This window comes from Staurois parvus, unplaced genomic scaffold (assembly GCF_062004578.1).
Source record: "Staurois parvus isolate SC_StPar_1 unplaced genomic scaffold, SC_StPar_1.0 ptg001590l, whole genome shotgun sequence".
NCBI classification, from domain to species: Eukaryota; Metazoa; Chordata; class Amphibia; order Anura; family Ranidae; genus Staurois; species Staurois parvus.
Genome location: NW_028319386.1, coordinates 541,492 through 554,239, shown reverse-complemented (window position 1 = coordinate 554,239; position 12,748 = coordinate 541,492). Strand labels below are relative to the sequence as shown.

At 43.6% G+C, this 12,748-nt stretch overlaps 1 protein-coding gene across 3 annotated transcripts in view; it reads right to left on the bottom strand.

Annotated features, from left to right (window-relative positions):
• The window catches only part of LOC149435179 (complement C1r subcomponent-like), a 100,746-nt gene that overhangs the window by 72,698 nt on the left and 15,300 nt on the right, over nt 1-12,748 (bottom strand). For all 3 annotated transcript variants that reach the window (XM_089662943.1, XM_089662941.1, XM_089662945.1), the window contains exon 3: nt 8,098-8,477. The gene's annotated coding sequence lies outside the window, so the exon portion shown is untranslated. The remainder of the gene's footprint in view (nt 1-8,097; nt 8,478-12,748) is intronic.

Sequence of the window (12,748 nt, the reverse complement as noted above, 5' to 3'; positions counted from 1 at the left end):
GGAGGACACTGCTGGAGGGGGGACAGAGGACACGGCTGAAGAGGCGACAGAGTACACCATCGGAGGGGTGGAGAGAAGACACTCTTGAAAGGGGGGACATAAGAAACTTGAGCGGAGGCAGTTGGAATTGGGGGGAGGGAGTACAATGGATGGTGGACACAAAACAATGTTGGATGGTGGAGAGACAACGGTGGATGGGAGGCAGATGACACAGATAGATGAGGCGCAGAGTAAATTACCAGGGGGTTGTAAAAGGGACAGAGGACACTGCTTCAGGAGATGGGGAGACAGAAGTCACTGCTTTCAGGGGGCAGAGGAGATTTTTTTTGGGGAACACTACTGAGGAGTAAAGGGGTGGAGGACAGTGGACACTACAGTGGGGAGGAGTGATATGAAGGAGCAGGGATCACCACTGGCATAGCAGAGGACAAGGATCACCGCTGGACAGGCTGAGGACCAGGATCACCACTGGCAAGGCTGAGGACCAGGATCACCACTGGAGAGGCAGACAATGCTGGAGAGGAAGAGGACAGGGATCACCGCTGGAGAGGCAGAGGACAGGATTAATGCTGGCAGGGCAGAGGACAGAAGGTTGTCCCGTTCCTACTGAACTGGCTGATTTTAGGCCTGTGTGTAGCTGGCTTAACAGGTGCTCCAGCGGCATGAACAAACCGCTCATTGACCAAACCAGAGCACCTGTCTATAGGGCTCATTCATAGGTTAGTGGAATGTCCCAATCTAGCCTGATGTGGGGATACAGTAAAAAAAAAATGTCAGAGGGGCTGAGGATTGGAGGCCAGCAGGGTAGTGTACAGAGGGTCAGCAGTCTGAAGGTCAGAGTACAGAGCCTATTGGTATTTAGAGTGGTATAGAGGGGTCAGCAAGGCAGAGGACAGGGACAGCAGGGTAGTGTACAGGAGGTCAGCAGGACAAAGGATGGAAGGTCAGAAGGGGATTGTATGGGAATTGGTAGGGCAGAGGACAGGGGGGGTCAATAGGACAAAGGACCAGGGTCAGCAGAGCTGAGGATTGGGGTCAGGTTCCTGCCGATTGCCCGGTCTGCAAATTGCTAACATGCTGCATTCATCGCAAACCCTTCAACTGACTGTATTTGGTCAGTGAGGTCACCCAGGTTACCCGGACAATTTGTTGACATTCAGCTGTCAGCCATGGAGCTGTCATTTGCAACAAAGTCTTGGCGGTATTTACTATTGTTTTTTGAATGAGAAACCAGGGGTACTATGTACCCATTACTCATTCACATGGGGGGACTGGATATTGGGGGGCCCCTTTATTTTAAAGGGGGCTTCCAGATTCTGATAAATTACCTCCCCTCAGGACCCTACAATCCATAGGCCAGGGGTATGGACAAGGTACACTCTCTATGTAGGAAAGGTACCCTTTCCTTGCTGATGGCATATGGCCTGGTATGGTTCAGGAAGGGGGGCAACATGCTTACTTCCTCTCTTTTTCTTAGCCGTATAGGCAGCATGCTTTGATATAGGTCTTGGATGGGGACGGGGGGGAGTGGCAGGGTGGTCAACAAACTGTTTTTTTGTTTGCATGGGTGTCCCCCTTAAAATCTATACCAGACCTTTCCACCTGGTATAAGAGTTGAGGGAAATTCCCCAACTACTTTGTTTAAATAGCCGCCGGGGAAATGTCATTTAGTGACAGTGAAGGGATTCTGTGAACAAAAAGATGAGGGGAGGGGCATATAAATGACAGAACACCTTCAGCCTATGAGAGCTGGAGCTTTCATAGCTTTTACAGCACTGAAGTACAGTATCTTGTGGGTACAAATAAATGAATTAAAAAATAAACAGGACTGAGGAGAGCACTTAAAGGGGAACATTTTCCCCTTGTTTGTGTAAATTTCTCTGGCTGGAGTCTAGCTTTAAAGTGAGCCTTGCAGTGCAGTGCAGACTGAAGGCCAAGAACTGAGAGATCAGTTGCGTTTGATAGCTCAGTTCTCAGTCTTAGAGGAGACAGGGGACAGCTGAAGCACTGGACCGATGCTGCTCCACCTAGACGACTATAAATGTTTGGGGTATTTTTAATCCCAAACTTCTCTTTTAACCCCTTGCCATCCTGAGGATTTACCTCCCTTAATGACCAGGCCTCTTTTTGCTTTTCGGCGCTGCACTAATTGCGCGGTCATGCAATGCTGCACCCAAACAAAATTTATGTCCTTTTTTTCACACAAATAGAGCTTTCTTTCGGTGGTATTTGATCACCCATGCACTTTTTATTTTTCGCGCTATCAACAAAAAAAGACCGAAAATTTTGAAGAAAAACAATATTTATTACTTTCGGCTATAAAAAATATATAGTAAACTCAAAGTTAGTTATAAATTTAGGCCAAAATGTATTCTGCCATGTTTTTGGTAAACAAAAATCCCAATCAGTGTATATTGATTGCTTTGTGTGAAAGTTATAGCGTCTACAAACCATGGTATAGATAATGGAATTTACACAGCTTTTACTTTCTGACTGCCCATCACATTTCTTGAGGTGCTAAAATATCAGGATAGTACAAACCCCCCAAATGACCCTTTTTCGGAACGTAAACAACCTACACTATCTGCTGAGAGGCATATTGAGTCCATGGAAGATTTATTTTTTTTTGATGAGTTTTTTGAAAATTACAAAAACATTTTTTTTAACACAAAGTTGTAATTTAAATGATATATTTCTCGCACAAGCCATGGGTATATGTGGAATTACACCCCAAAATACATTCTGCTACTTCTACCGAGTATGGGGGTACCACATGTGTGAGACTCTTTGGGAGCCTAGCCACATACAGGATCCTGAAATCCAATGGCCACTTTAAAAGCCTGAAGGTGCGTAACTTCTTCATTTCACTTCCTCACTACCTATCACAGTTTCAGAGGTCCTGAAATGCCAGGATAGCACCAAACCCCCCCCCCCCTCAAATGACCCCTTTTTGGAAAGTAGACACCCCAAGGAATTTAAAAAGAGGGCATGGTGAGTATTTTGCAGATCTAATTTTTTCTCACAAGGTTTTGAAATATAAAAAAAAAAAAAAAGCAAAAATATGTTTTTGTTTTCTTTCTTCATTTTCCATAAACTTGTTGCAACAAACAAGATCTGCAAAATACTCACCATGCTTCTTATCAAATTCCTTGGGGTGTCTACTTTCCAAAAAGGGGTCATTTGGGGGGGGGGGGGTGTTTGGTGCTATCCTGGCATTTCAGGGCCTCCGAAACTGTGATAGGTAGTCAGGAAGTGTAATGAGGAAATAATGCCCTTTAAAAACTTGAAGGTGCTTATTGGATTTTGGGGTCCTGTACTTGGCTAGACTGCCAAAAAGTCTTTCACATGTGGTACCCCCATACTCAGGAGAAGTAGCAGAATGTATTTTGGGGAGTAATTCCACATATACATATGGCATGTGTGTCATAAATTTAGGCCAAAATGTATTCTGCGACGTCTTGGCTAAAAAAAATCCCAATTACTGTAAATGAATTGGTTTACGTGAAAGTTATAGCGTTTACAAATGGCGGTATAGATACTGGAATTTTTTTTCATACTAATAATGGCGGTGATCAGCGACTTATAGCGGGACTGCGGTGGCCATTCTGACACTGGGGGGGAACGGACTTGGGGTCACTGACATCCCCAGTGACACCAATACAGTGATCAATGCTAAAAAAAAAGCACTGAATGTAGTAATGGTACTGGGCAGGAATGGGTTAACATGAGGGACAATCAAAGGGTTAACTGTGTGATGGGAGTGTTTTACTAAGGGGCGGGGGGTGCTTCACTGTAAGAACACTGATCGGGATGCTCTGCTCAGCCATCTAGAGCAGTGTGCCCAAACTGACAAAGAGGAGGGCTGTTGGTAAACAATGCAGCCCTCCTCCATGTCGGTGATCGCCGGTAATCACTGGGCACTGGCGAGTAATCACTGGCTGGGACCCGGTGATTGACACCCAGGGCTGCGATCGGTAGTGAAGGTAGGGCGCGCACGAACCGGAAATGCAGATTCACGTGTATATATATATATGCGATCCTGCACACAGGTGCTGCCCTGTAGCAGTAAATCTACTATAGGGCGGTCCTTAAGCAGTTAATGACTATTTGCTGAATATTCTTCAACTTGAGTCTATCTGCCCCATTTTGCTTCATATATTCCCCACTGGAGCATTTGCATTTTGCAATTGCAAATTTGCATTAACCACTTGAGCACCTGAGGATTTACCCCCCTTAATGACCACGCCTTTTTTTGCTACTCGGCGCTGCACTAATTCAACTGATAATTGCGCGGTCATGCAATGCTGCACCCAAACGAAATTTACGTCCTTTTTTTCACACAAATAGAGCTTTCTTTCGGTGTAATTTGATCACCTGTGCGCTTTTTATTTTTCACGCTATAAACAAAAAAAGGGCAAAAATTTTGAAGAAAAACAATATTTTTTACTTTCAGCTATAAAAAATATATAGTAAACTCAAAGTTGGTTATAAATTTAGGCCAAAATGTATTCTGCTCCATGTTTTTGGTAAAAAAAATCCCAATAAGTGTATATTGATTGCTTTGTGTGGAAGTTATAGCGTCTACAAACTATGGTATAAATACTGCAATTTACGCCATTTTTCTGCTAAACAGCACTGCGCTAGTTTAACGGACAATTGCGCGGTCATGCAATAAAGCACATAAATGAAATTTACATCCTTTTTTTCCCCACAAATTGAGCTTTCTTTCGGTGGTATTTGATCGCCTGTGCGGATTTTATTTTTTGCGCTATAAAAAAAAAAAAAGGCTGACAATTTTGAGGAAAAAAAAACATTTTGGACTTTTTCCTATAAAACATGTCCAGTAAAAAAAAATGCAAAAATCAAATTTAGTCATAAATTTCTGCCAAAATGCATTCTGCGACATGTCTTTGCTAAAAAAAATCCCAATACGTGTAAATTAATTGGTTTACGTGAAAGTTATAGCGTTTACAAATGGCGGGAAAGATACTGGGATTTTTAATTTTTATTTATACTAATAATGGCGCCGATCAGCGACTTTTGGCGGCAATCAGCGACATATGACGGCGACCAGCGACTTATGGCAGGACTGCGGGACAGCGGCGGACATTTTGACACTGGGGGGGGAACTGACTTGGGGTCACTGACATCCCCAGTGACACCAATACAGTGATCAGTGAAAAAATAAACACTGAAACTGTACTAATGTCACTGGGGAGGAAGGGGTTAACATTTTTAGAATTTGCAGTGTAAGGGGAGTGTTTTACTAGGGGGCGGGGGTGTGTACTGGACGGGGGGGAGGGAGGGGGGAGCTGATCGAGGGAGAGAAACTCTGCAGCTTCTCACAAGCTGTCAGAGAACTGACACAGAACAGGGCTGTGTGTAAACAATGCAGCCCTGCTCTGTGTCAGTGATCACCGGCAATCGCGGGAAAACGGCCGGTAAAAACCGGCCGTGACCCGTCGGCTGACACCCGCGGGACAGGTAAGGCGGGACCCCTACCTGTCCCGCCTCGCGCAACCCCTACCTGTTTTGAAGGCAGCCTTTTTAAAATGTGCTTTTGCCTACGAGCGCCGCCCTGCCACCGTTTATATGCGGTGGCTGGGCGGCAAGTGGTTAAATAATTCTTTCACTTCTGATTAGAGCAATTAGAGAAGCAACTTAATGATTTTAAAATACCATGTAAAACATCATTTTAGTTAACGGAAAATAAAAATGGTGCACATTTACAGCAGAAATGTCCAACCTTTTGACTGTCCTGGGCCACATTGGAAGAAGAGGAATTGTCTTGGTCCACACATAAAATATACTAATAAGAATAGCTGATGAGCAGAAAAAGTCGGGCAGATCAGGTTAACGATCCCTTTTGTAGATAATGTACCTATCTGAGTGATAAAACTTCACTTTTTTGTAATATTTTTTTATTATAAAAGGGCAACATAAAACTAGTGCAATATTTGACACTGTTTTTGATAAACTAACGCATCAATATCGGGTTGGGCGGCTGCAGTGGCAATTCTCAATGAATTCTCAAGGTGCTCATCAGATATTTGGGTTCTAACTTTGCCCTTAGTCTGCTTCATCCTGGAAAATAGTTGCTCACAAATATAGGTGCCGCTGAAAACTGATGACATGAATAAGGCATGATTGTGAAGAATGGGAGATTTTCTTTGGGATATTAAAACTTATAGAAGTCCAGTAAAGAGATACTGTAAAATTTATATTCAGCTGTTCACTAAGTGTAAATGCATTTTTACAAAAAATCCCCCCTCCCCTCCCAGAAAATCAACATTTTTAAGTATGTTTACGATTTTCTGTTGGGTAGCATCATAGCTGTTTTGGGCTGCAGGTTGAACACCCCTAAATTACAGAAGAGAAAATAAGCAATAGCAAAATAAACTGGATAAAAGTGAAAAAAATATATAACATATTGGCACTATATTCAATAAAGTATACTAAAGGCAGATAGGTATTTTGCAGAGTAGAATAGGGACTGGCCAGAGAGGGATTACTTTGACGCAGTTGGTCGGCTTAAACATATATTGCAATGTATGTGAACTAAAAATCCCTGTTTTATGCAACGTTTGCTAGAAAAGGTGTATAGCAGTATGCAGAGGGTCCATTCAGATCTCTTCGTGTTAACATGTGGTCACATCCCTTTAGTACCTGATGGATTTTATATATATATATATATATATATATATATATATATATATATATATAGACTATTTTGATTTGATCACAGGTATATCTTTTTTATATTACATAGTCCAGCTCAGTGACCAGACCTGAGCCTGTACCAATCCCACAACTTGAATCTATTTGCCCCATATTAGCATTATATTGGCACTATAGCTATCCTCTGGAGCAGGGGTGGCTAACCTGTGCCTCTCCAGCTGTTGTGGAACTACATTTCCCATGAGGCATTGCAAAGATGGGAAGTTACTGACTTGCAGAGGCATGATGGAACTTGTAGTCCTGCAGCAGCTGGAGAGCCGCAGGTTGGCCACCCCTGCTCTGGAGCATTAGCATTCTACAGAGTAGAGTAGGGACTGGCCAGAGAGGGATTACTTTGACGCAGTTGGCCAGCTTAAACATGTATTGCAATGTATGTGAACTAAAAATCCCTGTGCAAACTTTGCTAGAAAGGGTGTATAGCAGTGTGCAGAGGGTTTATTCTGAATTTTTAGTGCTTGCTGAACTTGTACCTTCAGCCGTCATTTACGGTAGTTTTATCTCATTTTTTTTATTTTTATAGTTTAGATAGGATATGTTCTGTCTATTTTCTTCAAGGACAGAAGAGAATATCCCTGTATCAAACCACAAATAAAAACAGCACTTCAGTACAGTTGTGTAAACTATTTGTAAGGTTGCGATCTCTTATTATCTTTATCTTTTCATAATAATTGTACACAAATGACACACGTATCCATGTACACCATTGCTTTGTAACACTTCATATGTTTCACTTTTTGACATCTATTTGCAACTTTTTAATATATATATATATATATATATATATATATATATACAAAATCAATAAAGATGTTGAAAATTTTTTTTTGTGCTTGTACTTTACACTCTGACTACTAGGTGCTGGTAAAGTACCAGATGGACTCCCTACTAATGTGTTTCTTTGTGGATGTAGCACCCTGCTCTAGGCTGGATACATTCAGTTTTCGGCTCTAATGTACCCAATTTAGCAGCAATTTATATTTCAGGTCTGGTTTGGTCTATCTGCCTCTGGAAGAAGCTTCCAGAAATTGTGCAAGAGGGTCAGCCACTGAGTTATGAATATTTATCTGATCTCAGCCAATCCCTGTGAAGGGACACCCAGAAGGTAGCTAGGGAGAAGATGTTTGAGAAGGTTGTTCAGAGATCTCTCTTCTCCTGGTGCCTCTGGCCTGGGATGCAGCCTGTGTTACTAAAGAGCTATGCTATTGGGTCTCAGACTGTGCTTGCCTGAGGACCTGAAGGAACTTGGATTGAAATGCTTCTGGAGGACACTACCTTAGGAAGCTGGACTGGAGAAGGACCCCCTTTGTCACGGTCTGCGTCAGGTTCAGAGATCAGTTGCTATAGCAGTGTAAGGCTTACCTGATACCAGCAGGATAGGTACATCAGCAGGTTACCCTGGGAAATGACGCAGGCTCACCTGAGGTGCGGGGTCTAAGCACTAACCGGTTTTCACCAGAGCTCCTAATGGTGGAGATGGATTTGGCTGCGTGTTAGTACCAGGTCGCAGATCTCAGGATCACCCCACCAGGGAATGAGCAAGCCGGAATCCAATAGCAGATCGAACAGATTAAGGATCAAGCAGAAGCGGAGTCAGTCAACAAGCCAAGGGTCGGTCACAAATGGTAGTAGATGAGGATGAGGCAGAATCGTAGTCCAGGAACAAGCCAAAGGTCGGTAACGAAGGTATAGATGGCAGCAGGAGAGACAAGCGGGATATTGGCTGCAGAAGGCACAATAATCTGGCAAGGAAATGCAGAGACATGGCTTTTATCAGGAAGTTCATGGGAGGAGCAAGGGGTTCAAGGTTGAAGATAAACAAGGTCAAGGTAGGATCATCCAAATAATTGTCAAGGGAGCTGTCCAGCATTCCAGTTGGCTCAGCAAGAAGAAACATTGCCTCTTACCCAGGTTCGAACCCAGGCTCTGACACCCTTTTACGGAGGAATTCTGCAGGGAAGATAGTTAGGCATGCTCAGTAGGACCTTACGCTACTAGCACTGATCTCCAAACTGTGGCCCGGGGGCCGGATATGGCCCTTTGCTTGCCCTTATCTGGCCCTTTGGGCACTATTCCACCAACTGACCCCACTGATGGAGCACCAGTCCTCCTTCTGACATAATCAGGGGGACAGTATTCATCTCATTTATCTACAATGAGGCACTATTCTTCCCATTATATAAATAGTGCTACCCAAAGCCTGAAACGAAGCCAAGAGAGGCACTTCAATAGGGCAGTGCAGTCCATATATCTCCAACATAAATTCATAAAATCAGTGCCCACAAAATCACACTCAGAGGTTGCGCTTCACTGCATTATTGAAGTGTCCCTCTTGGCTCCGTCTCAGGGTTGGGTAGCACTATATGTCAAATATCTATGGTTTGGAGTGTTGTTTTTTTTATCAGTATGCTTTATGATGATTTTAGATTATTTTGTAATAAACTATGGTTTTATGAACACCACCTCCTGATGTGCCGTTAAAGTCCACCTAGTTTTTAGTAACAATTTTTGTTCCAATTAGTAGCCATTTGATTTTACCCCCTTTATGCTGTTACACAGTTAATATTTATGTTAATGTACATGAGAATTCATATAGTTTATTCTTTGTACCATTTCCTATGGATATTTCTATAGTTAGTTATATGCCGCCACCAGTGGCCTTATTTGGTAATGCACTTGCTTTTTATATTACCTCCCTGAGATCTATGACACAATTCCTTTGCATATGAAGCTCCTCCCTTCTTCTTGAGTACAGCACTTCCTGTGTCATGGAGGCAGCTAACAGTCCACATGTAACAGAGACACATGTATTCTGCATAGTACGCTACAGAAAGTATCATCTTTTGACCGCATAATACTGGAAACCATTCATTCTGCTGTATCCTGTTGTCACATGTACAGAATAAAGCAACCTCTGGATGAACACAGTATTGGCGAGTTCAAGCTATCTGATAAGGATTGCCCACAGTGATTATATCTGCTTATACAGGCTAGGCAGAGAGGTCTCACAAGGGATAAATCGCTATCACAACAATCTGAGTCAGAATACCCTTCATGACCAGGCCTATTCGACACTGCGTTAATTGAACTGGTAATTGCGCGGTCATACAACGCTGTACTCAAACAAAATTTATGTAATTTTTTTTACACAAATTGAGCTTTCTTTTGATGGTATTTGACCACTGGGTTTTTATTATTTTTTTTGTATAAATGAAAAAAGACCGAAATTTAAAAAAAATATACCGTATTTTTCGCCGTATAAGACGCACCTGACCATAAGACGCACCTAGGTTTTAGAGGCAGAAAACAGGAAAAAAAAATTCTGAACTAATGGACTGCAGACACAGTACAGGAAATGACCAGAGACTGCGGACAGCACAGGGATGACCAGAGACTGCGGACAGCACAGGGATGACCAGAGACTGCGGACAGTACAGATGACTGCTGACCTTTGGGGAGGTGGGGAGCGGGTACCTGAATTTGACAGGTACCCGCTCTTACTTCCGCAGAGTTTTTGTTTGATCTTACCTGTTCCTCTATCCAGCCGCGCGCTGTCTTCCCGGCTTCTGTAATGGCGCTCGGCATGACAGCCGGGTGCCCAGTGCGCATGAGCGAGAAGCACTTGCGCTTTGTGATTGGTCCGGCGGCTTCTGGGATCTGTCATGTGTCCCAGGTACCGCCTTACCACTCACAAAAAGCACCGCTTCTTGCGCATGCGCACTTGGCACCCGGCTGTCATGCCCAGTGCCCACACTACAGAAGCCGGAAAGACAGCACGCCGCTGGATAGAGGAACAGGTGAGGTCCCGCTGCAGAGCTGAGCGGCCGGCCCGGTATTCTGACACGGCCGCGGTGGAAATACCGGACCGGCCGCTCCATAAGACGCACTGACAAGAAAAAGTGCGTCTTATACGGCGAAAAATACGGTATATATTTTTTTGCTTTCTGCTATAAAACATAACCAATAAAAACATTTAAAATCAATTTCAATTACAATGACAAATTGTTCAAATGGTGGCCAAAGAGCCTTGATCAACTTCCAAAGTCAAGCTACCTTTCAGACACTGAGTACAACTGTGTCAGCGCGCACTATATGTCGCCATCTGAATGAAAAGGGATGCTATGGTAGGAGACCCTGGAGGATCCCATTCCCAGGGGTGCCAATATTTTTGTCTATGAATGTACGTGGATGTTATTTGTACCCGTACTAGGGCCCAGAAACAAAGGCGAACATTTCGTTTTTCTTTCTAATTCTATCTAAAACACTGATACTAAATTAATACATGCTGTTTTTCTTTTTCCCCAAAATACACTGACCCTGACCTTTAACTCTAACCTTTGACCTTGACCCTGACCATTGACCCTAATGCAGGAGGTGTGTTACCGGCCAGATCACCAAGTGCACACAGAGGGGGGAAAAAAAACAAAAAAAAACGAATGCAACCACCGCATCTAATGATTGCTAATTTGACACTTTTTGTATACAAGTAAAAAGCGCACACTCATGGAATGGCACTCATGGTAATTAAAAATCTCCATAGGTGACAATTTAAATTTTTTTGCAGGGTACCAGTTCAGAGTTACAGAGGAAGTCTAGAGCTAGAATTATTGCTCTCGCTATAATGTGCGCGGCGACATATCACACGTGTGTTTTGAACACCATTTACGTATGTGGGAGTGACCTACATATGTATTCGTCACTGTGCTTGAGCAGTGAGCATGAGGGGACATTTAATAAAAAAAAGTTTTTTTATTATTTATTTATTTTTTACCGTATTTGCCGGCGTATAAGACGACCCCCTACTTTTCCTGTTAAAATATAGGGTTTGAGCTATACTCGCCGTATAAGACTACCCCTCTTCCAACACACACCAAATAAAAATGAAAAAACATCAAATTTGATTTCAATATGGTATGGTATTTCAGTATGGTATTCCAATGATGGGGTGCTATTCCTCCCACTGATACCAATGATGGGGCACTATTCCTTCCACTGATACCAATGATGGGGCACTATTCCTTCCACTGATACCAATGATGGGGCGCTATTCCTCCCACTGATACCAATGATGAGGCACTATTCCTCCCACTGACACTAATGATGGGGCACTATTTCATCCACTGACACCAATGATGGGGCACTATTCCTGCCACTGATACCAATGATGGGGCGCTATTCCTCCCACTGATACCAATGATGGGGCACTATTCCTCCCACTGATACCAATGATGGGACACTATTCCTCCCACTGACACCAATGATGGGGCACTATTCCTCCCACTGATACCAATGATGGGGCGCTATTCCTCCCACTGATACCAATGATGGGACACTATTCCTCCCACTGACACCAATGATGAGGCACTACTTCTCCCACTGACACTAATGATGGGGCACTATTTCATCCACTGACACCAATGATGGGGCACTATTCCTCCCACTGATACCAATGATGGGGCGCTATTCCTCCCACTGATACCAATGATGGGGCGCTATTCCTCCCACTGATACCAATGATGGGGCACTATTCCTCCCACTGATACCAATGATGGGGCGCTATTCCTCCCACTGATACCAATGATGGGACACTATTCCTCCCACTGACACCAATGATGGGGCACTATTCCTCCCACTGATACCAATGATGGGGCGCTATTCCTCCCACTGATACCAATGATGGGACACTATTCCTCCCACTGACACCAATGATGGTGCCCCATCATTAGTGTCAGTGTGTGAGGAATAGTGCCCCATCATTAGTGTCAGTGGGAGGAATAGTGCCCCATCATTGGTCAGTGGGAGGAATAGTGCCCCATCATTGGTGTCAGTGGGAAGAATCGTGCCCCATCATTGGTGTCAGTGGGAGGAATAGTGCTCCATCATTAGTGTCAGTGGGAGGAATAGTGCTCCATCATTAGTGTCAGTGGGAGGAATAGCACCCCATCATTGGTGTCAGTGGGAGGAATAGCACCCCATCATTGGTATCAGTGGCAGGAATTGTGCCCCATCATTG